The 14,328-nt window shown below is 38.9% G+C and overlaps 1 long non-coding RNA gene across 1 annotated transcript; it reads right to left on the bottom strand.

The window, feature by feature from the left end:
• Positions 1-314: 314 nt before the first annotated feature.
• On the bottom strand, positions 315-12,442 carry LOC137625707 (uncharacterized). The gene is made up of 3 exons (XR_011040877.1): positions 12,383-12,442; positions 9,924-10,047; positions 315-1,462 (listed from the first exon to the last, which is right to left on the bottom strand). It is a non-coding gene; the product is annotated as an uncharacterized lncRNA (long non-coding RNA).
• Positions 12,443-14,328: the final 1,886 nt, after the last annotated feature.

Raw genomic sequence — 14,328 nt, 5'->3', positions numbered from 1 at the left:
ACTAAGGAAACTAATATTTTTCTTTTTTTATACCATCTATATCTATCCATTTGTTTCATATTCATACACGATACACAAGTTATCGCTGTATATAATACATGATACTCTCAAGTCTTTCATAAACTAAACTAGGAAGTTTCTTATACCATCAACTCCAAAATAAGAACCTTAGGAGCCCTAATTTTGACATCACATTTCACAATTACTTACAAATTCATATATATATCCAATTACAACAAGCAATATGACTTAGGAAAACCGATTGGAAAAAAATTTAATAATTCATATTTTTATTATGTATAAACCTTGCCATCTTGGCCTAGTCAAAATCAGCAGCTTCAGAGCTCTGAAATCTTTTAAAGAATTGCTAATATAAAGTAGAAGCTTAAAACTTCACCCTTTAAATATTTATTATTTAATTAGCAAGTCTAATCTAATAACTAATATACGCAATTTCACATTATGGTTATTGTTTATTAAAGTACTTGTCACTTATTTTCACTTATTTTGGCTTAAAGATAAAAACTTTATAATTTGCATAGCCATGATATCAATCTTATAAATATGCCAGACAATTACAAAAGTCATAATTTGTGTAAGTCAAGGTTTAAACTTTAAATACAGTTTTAGTGACATTCACTCATTCTGAAAGCTTTATAACAGTTATATACTAGAAAAACTCCTGGCAAATACCAATGCTAACTTTAGCATGGCAAATATATGGCTATTTCAGAATTCCACGAACCAAATCTACTAAAACTGATCTTAAGAGACTTTACCAGTCATTAGGATATAAAATTACTCTTGAAGAAATGTTTTTACTGATTTCTTAATTTTAAGTTTACAATTTTTGAATTTCAATCAATTCATAATATCTGGCACAGTTTGGAACTAAACAGATGGTGCCATCACTTTACAATTTACATAAATGGTCAGCTTAATTAAGGAATGGGATCCAGAAGGCCTGAAGGCAGATATTGAATGCCCTTCTTTCAGTTATATTTACGAAAAAGTTATTTTAATTTCATAACCTTTCCCATCTTGTCTTTGGAGTAAGTGCTTTGAAGGTGCCATCCTTTCGCCACAGACATATTTCTGCAGTAGTTTCAAACCCTCAAGAGCTTACTTAAGGTTCAGTTTGCCACAGAACTCCCATCTTACGAGCAGGCCTTAAAGTTTCGAAGGAGCCATCGTTATACCATGCTTTGAAGGTGCCATCCATTTTCCACCGATATCACATTTTCCTGGAGTTACATCACACCCACCAGGAGTGATTTATTTTGAAGACTGCATCTATTTGTCACTGATATCCCATCTTACCAGGAGGGTCAGAGGTTTTGAAGTCTTCATAGTTACACCATTGGTATTCAATTTGTAGAAGTTCCATTTTTTTGCCTTTGAAGTATTATATTTTGAAGCAAAGCTCACCAAGCACCACCAGTTTTTTAAACTCATGACAAAGCTGTTGGAAATTAAAATAAATTAAAGTATATGCTTGAAACTATTTTAGACAAAGTATCTTCACATTAGATTTCACTAATAAACAAACTTATTTTTACATCCAAGCTATAACCCTAATTGGAAAAGCAAGATGCTGCAAGTCACAGGGCTCAAGGGAAAAAACAGCCCAGTGAGAATAGGAAACAAAAACCACTGCCATATACTATAGATCATACTATCATTTACCAAGTGGCCAGGCATTGAGTAAGCATTGCAAATTCTGAATGTTTAAAATTATCACAAACTCTTACTTTCAAACTTTTAAAACTGGTCCACTCAAGAAATTAAATATAAAATGAAAGTTTGTCCTGTTAAAAACATTTAGTTATGATTTCCGGTAGCTCTTGACACCATCTGAAAACTTACTCTTAAACTATACACACATTACTAAAATCTATTACAAAATCACTTACATTCTCGCGTACAAATTCTTCCCATATTGAATAAAAAATCTGGAGCAAGATCCGGAATTCTGAGAAATGTTATTTTTATTAGTAAAATAAATTTTTGAATATACTTACCCGATAATCATGTAGCTGTCAACTCCGTTGCCCGACAGAATTCTACGGGAGGGATACGCCAGCTATCACAATACTAGAAGGGGGTGTACTCACCAGCGCCACCTGTGGCCAGGTACTACAGTACTTCTTGTTGACACCTCAATTTTTCCTCGGTCCACTGGTTCTCTATGGAGAGGAAGGGAGGGTCAATTAAATCATGATTATCGGGTAAGTATATTCAAAAATTTATTTTACTAATAAAAATAACATTTTTCAATATTAAACTTACCCGATAATCATGTAGCTGATTCACACCCAGGGGGGTGGGTGAAAACCAGTGTACAAGATTAAAGGATAGCTAAGTATCCCATATTTCATATAACAGTTATCTCAAATAACAATGAAATAATAAGTACCTGGTAAGGAAGTCGACTTGAACCGTTACTCTGCCTCTTTTTTAAGTTAGTCTTCCTTACTGAGCGCAGCGTTCCTCTTGGAGGCTGAATCAACTCAAAGGTGCTAAAGTATATAGGGCTGCAACCCCTACTAAAGGACCTCTACACAACCTAACCCAGGCGCTTCTCAAGAATGAATTGACCACCCGCCAAATCAAAAGGATGCGGAAGGCTTCTTAGCCTACCGTAACAACCATAAAAACAACAATAAAAGTATTCAAGAGAAAGGTTAAAAAAGGTTATGGGATTAAGGGAATGTAGTGGCTGAGCCCTCACCTACTACTGCACTCGCTGCTACGAATGGTCCCAGGGTGTAGCAGTTCTCGTAAAGAGACTGGACATCTTTAAGATAAAATGATGCAAACACTGACTTGCTCCTCCAATAGGTTGCATCCATTATGCTCTGCAGAGAACGGTTTTTATTAAAGGCCATCGAAGTAGCTACGGCTCTCACTTCGTGGGTCCTTACCTTCAGCAAAGCAAGGTCTTCCTCCTTTAAGTGAGAATGGGCTTCTCTAATCAGAAGCCTTATATAATACGAAACCCCGTTTTTGGACATGGGCCTCGAAGGTTTCTTGATGGCACACCATAAGGCTTCTGACTGTCCTCGAATAGGTTTTGACCTATTAAGATAATATTTCAGAGCTCTGACAGGGCAAAGAACTCTTTCTAGCTCGTTACCTACCATGTTGGAGAGGCTAGGTATTTCAAACGATCTAGGCCAAGGACGCGAAGGAAGTTCATTCTTAGCTAAGAATCCGAGCTGTAAAGAACATGTTGCAGATTCGGATGTGAACCCAATGTTCTTACTGAAGGCATGAACCTCACCGACTCTTTTAGCTGTTGCAAGGCAGACGAGAAAAAGTCTTGAGGGTAAGGTCCTTGAAGGAAGCTGACTGGAGAGGTTCGAACCTAGGTGACATAAGGAACCTTAAGACTACGTCTAGGTTCCAGCCTGGAGTGGATAGACGACGCTCTTTAGAAGTCTCAAAAGACTTAAGGATGTCTTGAAGGTCCTTGTTGGAAGAAAGGTCCAAACCTCTGTGGCGGAGAACTGAAGCCAACATACTCCTGTACCCTTTAATCGTAGGGGCTGAAAGGGATCTCTCATTCCTAAGATGTAATAGGAAGTCAGCAATTTGGGTCACAGAGGTATTGGTAGAGGATACTGCATTGGCTCTACACCAGCTCCGGAAGACTTCCCACTTGGATTGGTAGACTCTACGAGTGGAAGCCCTCCTTGCTCTGGCAATCGCACTGGCTGCCTCCTTCAAAAAGCCTCTAGCTCTAGCGAATCTTTCGACAGTCTGAAGGCAGTCAGCCGAAGAGCGTGGATGTTTGGGTGCAACCTGTCTACGTGAGGTTGACGTAGAAGGTCCACTCTTAGAGGGAGAGTCCTGGGGACGTCGACCAGCCATTGAAGTACCTCTGAACCATTCTCTTGCAGGCCAAAGGGGAGCAACCAGCGTCAGCCGTGTCCCTTCGTGCGAGATGAACTTCTGAAGGACTTTGTTTATTATCTTGAACGGTGGAAATGCGTAAAGGTCGAGATGGGACCAGTTCAGCAGAAAAGCATCCACATGAACTGCTGCTGGGTCTGGAACTGGGGAACAGTACAAAGGAAGTCTCTTGGTCATGGAGGTGGCAAACAGATCTATGGTCGGCTGACCCCACAAGGTCCAAAGTCTGTTGCACACGCTCTTGTGGAGGGTCCATTCCGTGGGAATGACCTGATCCCTTCTGCTTAGGCGATCTGCTGAGACGTTCATGTTGCCCTGAATGAACCTCTTAACCAGGGTGAGGTTTAGACTTCTTGACCAAATGAGGAGGTCCCTTGCGATCTCGTATAGGCTCCTCGAATGGGTCCCTCCTTGCTTGGAGATGTAAGCCAAGGCTGTGGTGTTGTCGGAGTTCACCTCCACCACCTTGCCTAGCAGGAGGGACTTGAAGTTCAATAGGGCTAAATGAACTGCTAGTAGCTCCTTGCAGTTGATGTGGAGCGTTTCCTGTTCCTCGTTCCACGTTCCCGAGCACTCCTGTCCGTTCAAGGTCGCGCCCCAGCCCGAGTCCGATGCATCCGAGAAGAGATGAAGATTGGGGGTCTGAATCGCCAACGATAGGCCCTCCCTGAGAAGGAGATTGGTCTTCCACCACAAGAGAGTGGTCTTCATCTCTTTGGTGACTGGGATAGAGACTGCTTCGAGAGTCAAACCCTTGTCCCAATGAGCTGCAAGATGGAATTGAAGAGGGCGGAGGTGGAGTCTCCCTAGCTCGACGAACAGGGCCAGCGATGAAAGGGTCCCTGTGAGACTCATCCACTGTCTCGCCGAGCAACTGCTCCTCTTCAGCATGCTCATGATGCAATCTAGGGCTTGGCTTATCCTTGGGGCCGATGGAAAAGCCCGAAAATCCTGACTCCGAATCTCCATTCCCAGGTACACAATGGATTGGGAGGGAATGAGCTGAGACTTTTCTAGGTTGACTAACAGACCCAGTTCTTTGATTAAGTCCAAAGTCCAGTTGAGACTCTCCAGACAGCGAAGACTCGTGGAGGCTCTCAACAGCCAGTCGTCTAAATAAAGGGAGGCTCTGATGTCCGATAAGTGGAGGAATTTTGCTATATTCCTCATCAGATGCGTAAACACCATAGGAGCTGTGCTTAGGCCAAAACACAGGGCTTGGAATTGGTAGACAACCTTTCCAAAAACGAATCTCAGGAAAGGTTGGGAGTCTGGATGAATAGGAACGTGAAAGTAAGCAACTTTCAGGTCCAACGAGACCATCCAGTCCTCCTGCCTGACCGCTGCTAGGACCGACTTCGTAGTCTCCATCGTGAACGTCTGCTTGGTGACATAAGCATTGAGCGCGCTGACGTCCAGCACCGGTCTCCAACCTCCTGTCTTCTTGGCCACCAGAAAGAGACTGTTTTAGAAGCCCGGGGATTGATTGTCCCGGACTATAACCACTGCCTTCTTCTGTAAAAGGAGCGACACCTCCTGGTGCAACGCTAGCCTCTTGTCCTTTTCTTTGTAGTTGGGAGAGAGGTTGATGGGAGATGTGGTCAGAGGGGGTTTGCGGCAGAATGGTATCCTGTAACCCTCCCTCAGCCAACTGACAGACTGGGCGTCTGCACCTCTTTTCCCAGGCTTGCCAGAAGACCTTGAGTCTGGCTCCTACTGCTGTCTGGAGATGAGGAGAGTCAGTTTTTTCCTTTTGAAGCCTTGGAACCTTTCCTAGACTTGCTCCTGGAAGAGTCTGGACGGGAGCTTCCTCGGCTGGGGGCTCTACCACGAAAGGGCGGAATAAACCTCGTAGCAGGAGTATCAGCCACTGGGGTGCGATAAGTCCTGGGGACTGAGGTAGCAACCTTAGTCTTACGAGCTGATGAGGCCACAAGATCATGGGTGTCCTTTTGTATCAGGGCCGCAGACAAGTCCTTAACAAGCTCTTCGGGAAAAAGGAACTTCGAGAGCGGAGCGAAAAGGAGTTGAGACCTTTGACAAGGTGTGATGCTGGAGGAAAGGAAGGTACAAAGCTGCTCCCTTTTCTTAAGCACCCCTGACACAAACATTGATGCAAGCTCGCCAGATCCATCCCTAATAGCCTTATCCATGCAGGACATTAAGAGCATGGCTGAGTCCTTGTCCGCAGGGGAGGTCTTCTTGCTAAGGGCCCCCAGGCACCAGTCTAGGAAATTGAACATCTCAAAGGCTCTAAATACACCCTTCAGGAAGTGATCAAGATCTGAGAAGGTCCAGCAAACCTTAGAGCGCCTCATTGCTGTTCTACGAGGAGAGTCTACCAAACTTGAGAAGTCAGCCTGGGCAGAGGCAGGTACTCCCAAGCCTGGTTCCTCTCCTGTGGCATACCAAACGCCCGCTTTAGAAGTGAGCTTAGTCGGAGGAAACATAAAGGAAGTCTTTCCTAGTTGTTGCTTAGACTGCAACCACTCCCCTAAAATCCTTAACGCTCTCTTAGAGGACCTTGCCAAGACGAGCTTAGTATACGTAGACTTGGCTGGCTGCATGCCCAGCGAAAACTCAGATGGCGGAGAGCGGGGGATAGCAGAGACAAAATGGTCTGGGTATACCTCTCTGAAAAGAGCCAAGACCTTACGAAAGTCAATAGGAGGCGGAGAAGACTTTGATTCATCCACGTCTGATGAGGGATCCAGGTGTGCAGCCTCATCATCAGAAACCTCATCACCAGAGTGTAGCGAAGTGAGAGGTAAGGTATGCTGAACAGCAGAATCTGCACGAGCTGGAACAAAAACACTTGTGGTTTCCTCCTCAAGTCTCTGTTGAGGGAACACCTGAGGCTCAGGTTGATCAAAAGAAGTAGCAGAAGGTAGGCGCATGGGTGGAGGAGGCTGACTCCTGGCACGAGTGTCTGAACTCAAGAGTTGCGCTTGCTGTAAGGTTGGTGGATGCGCAGTAGCAGGTTCCCGAGGAACGAGTTGAGGTTCCTGAGGTGTGAGCTGTGAGCGATGAGGTAGTGGCTGCGCAGAACGCAGTAATTGTCTCGCGAGTTGAGGTTCCTGAGGCGCAAGGCTAAGGTGTTGAGGTTCTCGCCTTGAGGAGGGTTGAGGTCGCTGCAGCGAGAGCTGAGGAGTCTGACTCATGGATGGGAGAGGTTGTTGTACCTCAAGAGAGTGTTGCCTCACTGGTGGAACTGCAAGTGGAAGCGGAGGAAGCAAGGTATAAGCTTCCTGTTCCCATTGCTGAGGTTGCCTTAAGGAAGGCGGAGGGAGCTGCACACCACTGGAAACTGTCAACTCAGAACGTGGTAAGGTATCCTGAGGAGCCTCAACATCGTACGCCTGGCAGGCAGGACTGCGGTTAGGCGGAGCGATCGCAGGAGGTGTAACCTTCTCAGCCTGACACTCACGCATCAAGACCGCAAGTTGTGACTGCATGGACTGCAGTAGAGTCAACTTGGGGTCGGCAGACACTAAGGTCTGCTAAGGTAAAGCCTTAACAGAAGAGATCTGTTGCGGCAGCACCTTACTCCTCTTAGGAGGTGTGCATTCAACTGATGACTGCGGCGAGTCAGAGCTGATCCAATGACTGCAGCCAGGTTGTAGAGCTCTTGAGGTCTGGAATCTGCGTTTGAGTGGTCTTGAGACCTGAGTCCAACGTTTCCTCCCTGACAATTCTTCAGCAGAAGAGTAAAAGACGGGCTCAATCGTCTGCAGGTGGGAGTGACGGTCTCTGGAAGACACGCCCGCAACCACCGAGGATACTTCTGTGCGCCGATCAAGGCCTGCCGAACCCTTTTGCCCTTCGACATTGCTTCTCCCCTGGGCTTGGGAGCTTGCAAGAGGTCCCGGACTGGGAGGACGACTGGCACGCACAGAAGTACCCTCACGCACCACACTGACACTGACACTAGCACTTGGCACTGCACTGACACTAGCACTCGTCACAGCACTGGCACTATTACCACCCACTGCACTCTTGACCTTAAGTTCCTTGACTTCGGCCATAAGAGACTTATGATCACTAACGACTCCACTTTGTCACCTAAAGCCTGAATGGCACGCAAAACAACAGACATATCAGGTTGAGGGCAAATAGTAGGTTCGGGGGTAGCCACTACAGGGGGAGGAAAAGGTAGGGGATCATGAGGCGAGGAAAAAAGTGAAGAGCGAGAAGAACTCCTCCTAACTCTCTCTCTCTAACTTGGTTGAATACTTAAGAAATCGGACAAAATCAAGTTCCGAAAGTCCGGCGCATTCCTCACATCGATCTTCCAACTGACAGGGCCTTTCCCTACAGTCAGAACAAGCGGTGTGAGGATCTACCGAGGCCTTCGGAATACGCCTATTACAAGACCTACATCGTCTATGGGGTGGGGCTTGTGAAATGTCAGACATCTTGAATCAAAAGAGTTAGCCAAGTGGGGATTCCAAATCAAGCAAAAAGATCGTTAACCATTAATCAGGACTAAATAATAGCTATCTAAGCTAATATAGAAGTTTTCCAGTAAAGCGACAGCCGAAATCTGAGAGAAATACTTCACCAAAAGCCGTGAAAATACTCCAAGATCATAAGTGTATCCCAGAACGTCTTGCCGGAAGCACGACAGGAAAAATTGAGGAGGTGTCAACAAGAAGTACTGTAGTACCTGGCCACAGGTGGCGCTGGTGAGTACACCCCCTTCTAGTATAGTGATAGCTGGCGTATCCCTCCCGTAGAATTCTGTCGGGCAACGGAGTTGACAGCTACATGATTATCGGGTAAGTTTAATATTGAAAAAATAAGTTTCACAAAACTTTTTCAGAGCATTAACCGTACCCGCATAGACTTACTAATCTTACACTCAGAAAGCTTAGTTGAAACGTAAACATCCTATAAAAGAGTTTAACCAAACTTTAAATATGGCTTTTATAACCTCGCCCTCAAAAGTAATCTTAACTTCAGCCCTCATCCTTCCTATGAAGAACAAAAAGTAGTGAACAATTTTGGTATATTAAATTAACCCGGAAGAAAATCTGAAAGGGAACTATCATTAGTGAACGGTTCTTCGGTCCTGTGCATGGTGGACCTCAAAGTCCACCATGCACAAGCCATGGGGCCACCTTTGCAGGCGTGGCTTCGCCACCCCAACAAAGGTGGCCCCGTTTAAATATTGAAATAAAATATACTAAAATATTTGAAGTCTGTTCTGGCTTCGTATCTAAATTGCTGTTTAGCAGTTTACATAGTTAGAAATACCAGCTATTAACAATCTAGCCTAGCTTGAATGAACGGTCATATATGTATGAAGGGTCATGTGAACTTATGATTGAAAAATACATTAAATTTTTCAACACCACCCCCCCTTTCTACCCTAAGCATATCCACCTATACTACGCAAACCAATTTCTTTTATACATTTAGCGTAATTGAGATTTTAATTTGAAGTTTGATGAACAAATTCTATTTACAGTTTTACCTAAATCTTATGGTTACATTATGGAAGTTTGCATAGACTAAAAAAATTGCGTTGCCACAGCATAGAAGTCTAGTACAAATATTCTCGAGGCATTGTGGCATTTCAGACATTCATTTCATAGAGAATGAGCCTGTGCAAAAGAACTAAACTATAATACAAGCTCAAAAGAACTAAACTATAATACTAGAGATAGAGGCATTTCATAGAGATTCATTTCATGGAGATTTAGCCTGCGCAAAAGTACCAAACTAGTATAACTAACAATATTATAATATACCCAAATCTAAATTTTGAAATTCTATTACAGTATTCCCAAATCTAAATTCTTAAAATTAACTATTTGTCAAAGTATTCTTCTACTTGCGACTATATTGCAAATTTTCTACACAACCTGATACCTAAACTATTTAAGTTAGTTTTAAATACCATTGATGTAATATCCTAAGACTAGAAACTTTGTCTATACAATAAATACAGAGCCAGATTCATATCAATGAGCTAAACTGAAATAGGCAATTTGGTGTCTACTTACTAGGGCCTCTGATGTCTTTAAATTTTCTTTTTAATTGTCAGTTGAAAGTTAAAACAGTTGAGTATACAGTTTGAGATTTGCGTAATTCACTTAGGGATATCGAAGTTTCTTTAAATGCTATTACCTGAAAGTAGAGTAAACTAATATCTATACAAACAAACATTTTCCTAATCAAAATAAAAAACACAGTTGAGGCAAAGATAAATATTCCCAAATTGTTAAAAAACCAGTAATTGAAAAATTAAAGATTTTCCTCCATCATAGGTAGTCATTTAACAGCAATAAGTTTAACTTGCTTCTCCCAACTTTAAACTCATTCCGACACTTATGACTATATTCGGAAAATTGTGAGTTGAGCAGTTCTGTATAATATTATCTTAAAAATAAAGCTTTCGAAGCATCAAACCAAAATAGGAGCCTTAGCCTAAAATATAAAATTAGTTCACTTTCCCAAGTGTTGAGTTTAATCGATGTCTAAAATCATTAAAAAATCATTAAAGAGTTCAGTTCTTATTTCCCGTTTAATCTAGATATTTTAAGTTTGCTAAGAAAGATTAAATTTAACCTTTACTTCAACACATCCATAACTTTGTAAGTCTCCAAGGACATTGTTATAAACCTCCAGAGATTAATCTCCAAGGACATTGTTATAAACAGTTATAAACCTCCAAGGACAGTTATAAACCTCCAAGGACAGTTATAAACCACTATTAGCTACTTTAAATTAAAAAATAATGAAAAAAAGACAATAACTAATGTCTCATAACCAAGGGATATTAAATAAACTCAGTAAAAACCAATAACTATTACAAATGTTGAATTAAAAAAAAAAATACCGAATACAAAAACATATGGCAAGACAAATGAAAACTTTCCGAATAAAAAATTGAACTAATGAACTAAAAGCATAAAAACTAAAATTAAAATATCAAAATTTTGAGAACTCCGTAACCTATAATAAAATTTAAAATTTTTCACCGAATACAACAAAGACTAAACTGCCAAACTAAGATTAAAAACTAAACTACAATTGAATTACACATTCACTGTACAAGAATTAATAAAAAAGGCTTCAAAATAACACTAAGTTAGAAACTAAAAATCTAAAAAAAAATTATTTTACATAATAACGAGTTTCCCCGATTACAACAAAAAGTATGGCTGCTGCTACGCTAAAGTTAAATTTCACCCAATAGAAAACACATTAAAGTCTTTACACTCACAAGTCTGGAAGCTAAACAACTAGTTCTCTTAGTCTATGAATATCTTTCATATAAAACTCGAAGCATATAAATCTTAAATATAAACTTTTAATCAAAGATGTAAACCCCTAAGAACTTAGCTGACGTTGAAAATACATTCTTTAAAATACTGTCTACCAGTACTTTCAATGTTGATGTCATACAGATGATTATAGGAGACTGATTGGATACTCCAGTTAAAACTAGAGAAAATTCAACAAATGTTAAACTCAAATATTTATAAAGTAACATTAATCCACTAAGCGATAAATTAACTAAATTTTGCCATAACTAATGACCAGACAATTCCAGAAATTTTTAAATTAAAATCTAGTTCTAGGTAAAACTCCTAAGTAAAGTTTAAATTTACGACTGGGTAGGCGTGGTTCGACAGCCTTTGTGTCTCTGAATTTTTACGCAATTTCGAAACATCCTAAAACAAACCAAGGGGAGAACTTCGCAGAAACTAAGTTCTCCAAGGATAACCACTTAATACAAATTCAGAGGTATCCACTAATTTTATCAAAACAGGTACTTAAATGAGAGCATGGGACAGCAGACTCTGTAAACTCCCGTTGCTAGTTCAACTATTTAGAATTATCTATAGAAGAAACTGTACTAAACGCTGTCAGAGGAACTTTAAATATATAAGAACTTTAAATATATAACAAATTTGGTACCTCAATCTATAGGTTGATATCACCTAAGAAGTGCAAGACAAACCTAAACTCAAACTAATTCAACAATCTTGCAGTAAATAAAACAGATAGAATATTTTAACCAAATTGAGAACCAGGAATCCAGTCTTTGAAGTTTGATACTTTGCTGTTATGAGAAATCTTGAAGCTAATTGGCCAAGTAATTAGAAGTTAAAAACCTGCAGATATGTAGACTAAAAGAGTTCTAAATTTGCAAAGAACTAACCTAGTTCTTTAAACAGACATAGTACGTGAATGCGGACTTAAACATTTCTTTTAGCGAGGAATATTTGCACACTCACAACGGTGTCCTATTAGCTCGTTAAAGTTTCCCGATCGCCTATTAGTTAGAATAATCTAGTCCAACCAATTAGAGATCAGGAAACTCTTCCGAGCTAAAAGGGAACTGCTGCGCATTGTTGCAAATGTGCCCCGCTAAAAAAATTGACTATAAATAGCCCATATTCCCTAACGAAAAATGCAAAAACATGATAAAAATAACACAAGCAAAATAACTTACTTTTAACAAGACGAAAACTTGTAGCAGACCGAACAGAAGAACTACTTTCCTCGACGGAAGCTCACAATACACTAACAATCTGCGCTGAATTTTCCGACGACTTCAGTTCGTAAAGGAAGGTGAAAAGTTGGCCGAACAATCCGGTCTCTCGTTCTTGTGAGGGTAGTTCCTAAACTGGGTGATTTCTAACTACCAGAGGATAGAAACAAGACAGTCAATATATATGATTTTCTTTATGGTTTTATTTTAATGCAGAAAAAAATTGTTCGGTTATACATTACTTAAAATATAAAAGATGTGTTAATTGTTAATTTAGATGGCTTATGATTATAGAAAAATGTTAATGTATACTGTAAATATTGTACCAGTACAAAATGTAATTTAATTTTTTAGATAAAAAGATAAAAAAAAACTTGATATATAAAAAACAGAAACTAAAAATTATATAATGCAGAAAAATATGTTCCGTTATAAATTACTTAAAATATAAAAGATGTGTTAATTGTTAATTTAGATGGCTTATGTTTATGGGAAAATGTTAATGTATGCTGTAACCATACTGTAAATATTGTACCAGTACAAAATGTAATTTGTAACTTATATAAAAACAGAAATCCTCGGAATATTTCCAGATATTAAAAATTATTTCTAATCATGTTCTATATCAAACATTTGCCTCCATATTCTAAGTCAAACATTTACACGGAATTAAACATTCATAAACATTGTAGGAAAATATATGTTTAATTAGTTCTACAACATTAAGAAAAATAAATTCATTTATATCAAAATATATGTGACTGTTATCTCACCTTATCTGTTATAACGATAGACTTGTTATTATGATATCTCCGGTTGAGGAGTTATCAATTTAATAACACAATTTCAATCAAATAATTATCTAACATTTTATACTATAGCCAATTTTTTTTAGCGAGGCAGATTTGCACCGACTCGCAGCGGTGCCCTTTTAGCTGGGAAAAGTTTCCTGATCGCTGATTGGTTAGACACGATAATTCTAACCAATCAGATAGCAGGAAACTTTTCCGAGCTAAAAGGGCAACGCTGCGAGTCGGTGCAAATGCCCCTTATTGAAAAAAATTACTGTAGACTCGATAATTAAAACATTACTATACAACACGTATTAACTTTCTATAATTAATTAAATTATTATTATTATTATTATTATTATTATTATTATTATTATTATTATTATTATCAAAGCTATAATCCTCATTGGAAAAGCAAGATGCTACAAGCCCAAGGGCTCCAACAGGGAAAATAGCCCAGTGAGGAAAGGAAAAAATAAAATACGATTCTGGAGTAATAAAGAATAATACAATTATTTTGTAATATGTTTCAAAGGTATGTTATTGCAATTACATCTGTAATTATGAAGTCATACGCTCACTGGATTGTCTTCATTAAATTGACACTGCTTGAATATTGGGAATCACATTGAGCATATTACAAGTGCTTCATTTGCTATTTGAGGGAATAGTTCAATAAGACACTTATGATGGTTCATATAAAATATAAAGTGTAAATATAAAATATAAAATTCTAAATATATAAAATATATAGATATAAATATAAAATATAAATATAAATATGAATATAAATATAAAATACCTTCAAAGGCACTATATAAAGTGTAAATATAAAATATATAATTTTAAATATATAAAAAATATAAGATATATAAATACAAAATATAAATATAAATATAAATATGAATATAAATATAAATATAAAATACCTTCAAGGCCACTATATAAAGTGTAAATATAAAATATATAATTTTAAATATATAAAATATATAAATATAAAATATATAATATAAAATATATAAAATATATAAATATAAAATATATAAATATAAAATATAAATATAAATATAAATATGAATATAAACATAAAATACCTTCAAAGGCACTATATAAAGT

The sequence above is a fragment of the Palaemon carinicauda genome, chromosome 32, assembly GCF_036898095.1.
Source record: "Palaemon carinicauda isolate YSFRI2023 chromosome 32, ASM3689809v2, whole genome shotgun sequence".
Taxonomy (NCBI): Eukaryota; Metazoa; Arthropoda; class Malacostraca; order Decapoda; family Palaemonidae; genus Palaemon; species Palaemon carinicauda.
This window is presented reverse-complemented; position numbering and strand designations above follow the sequence as displayed.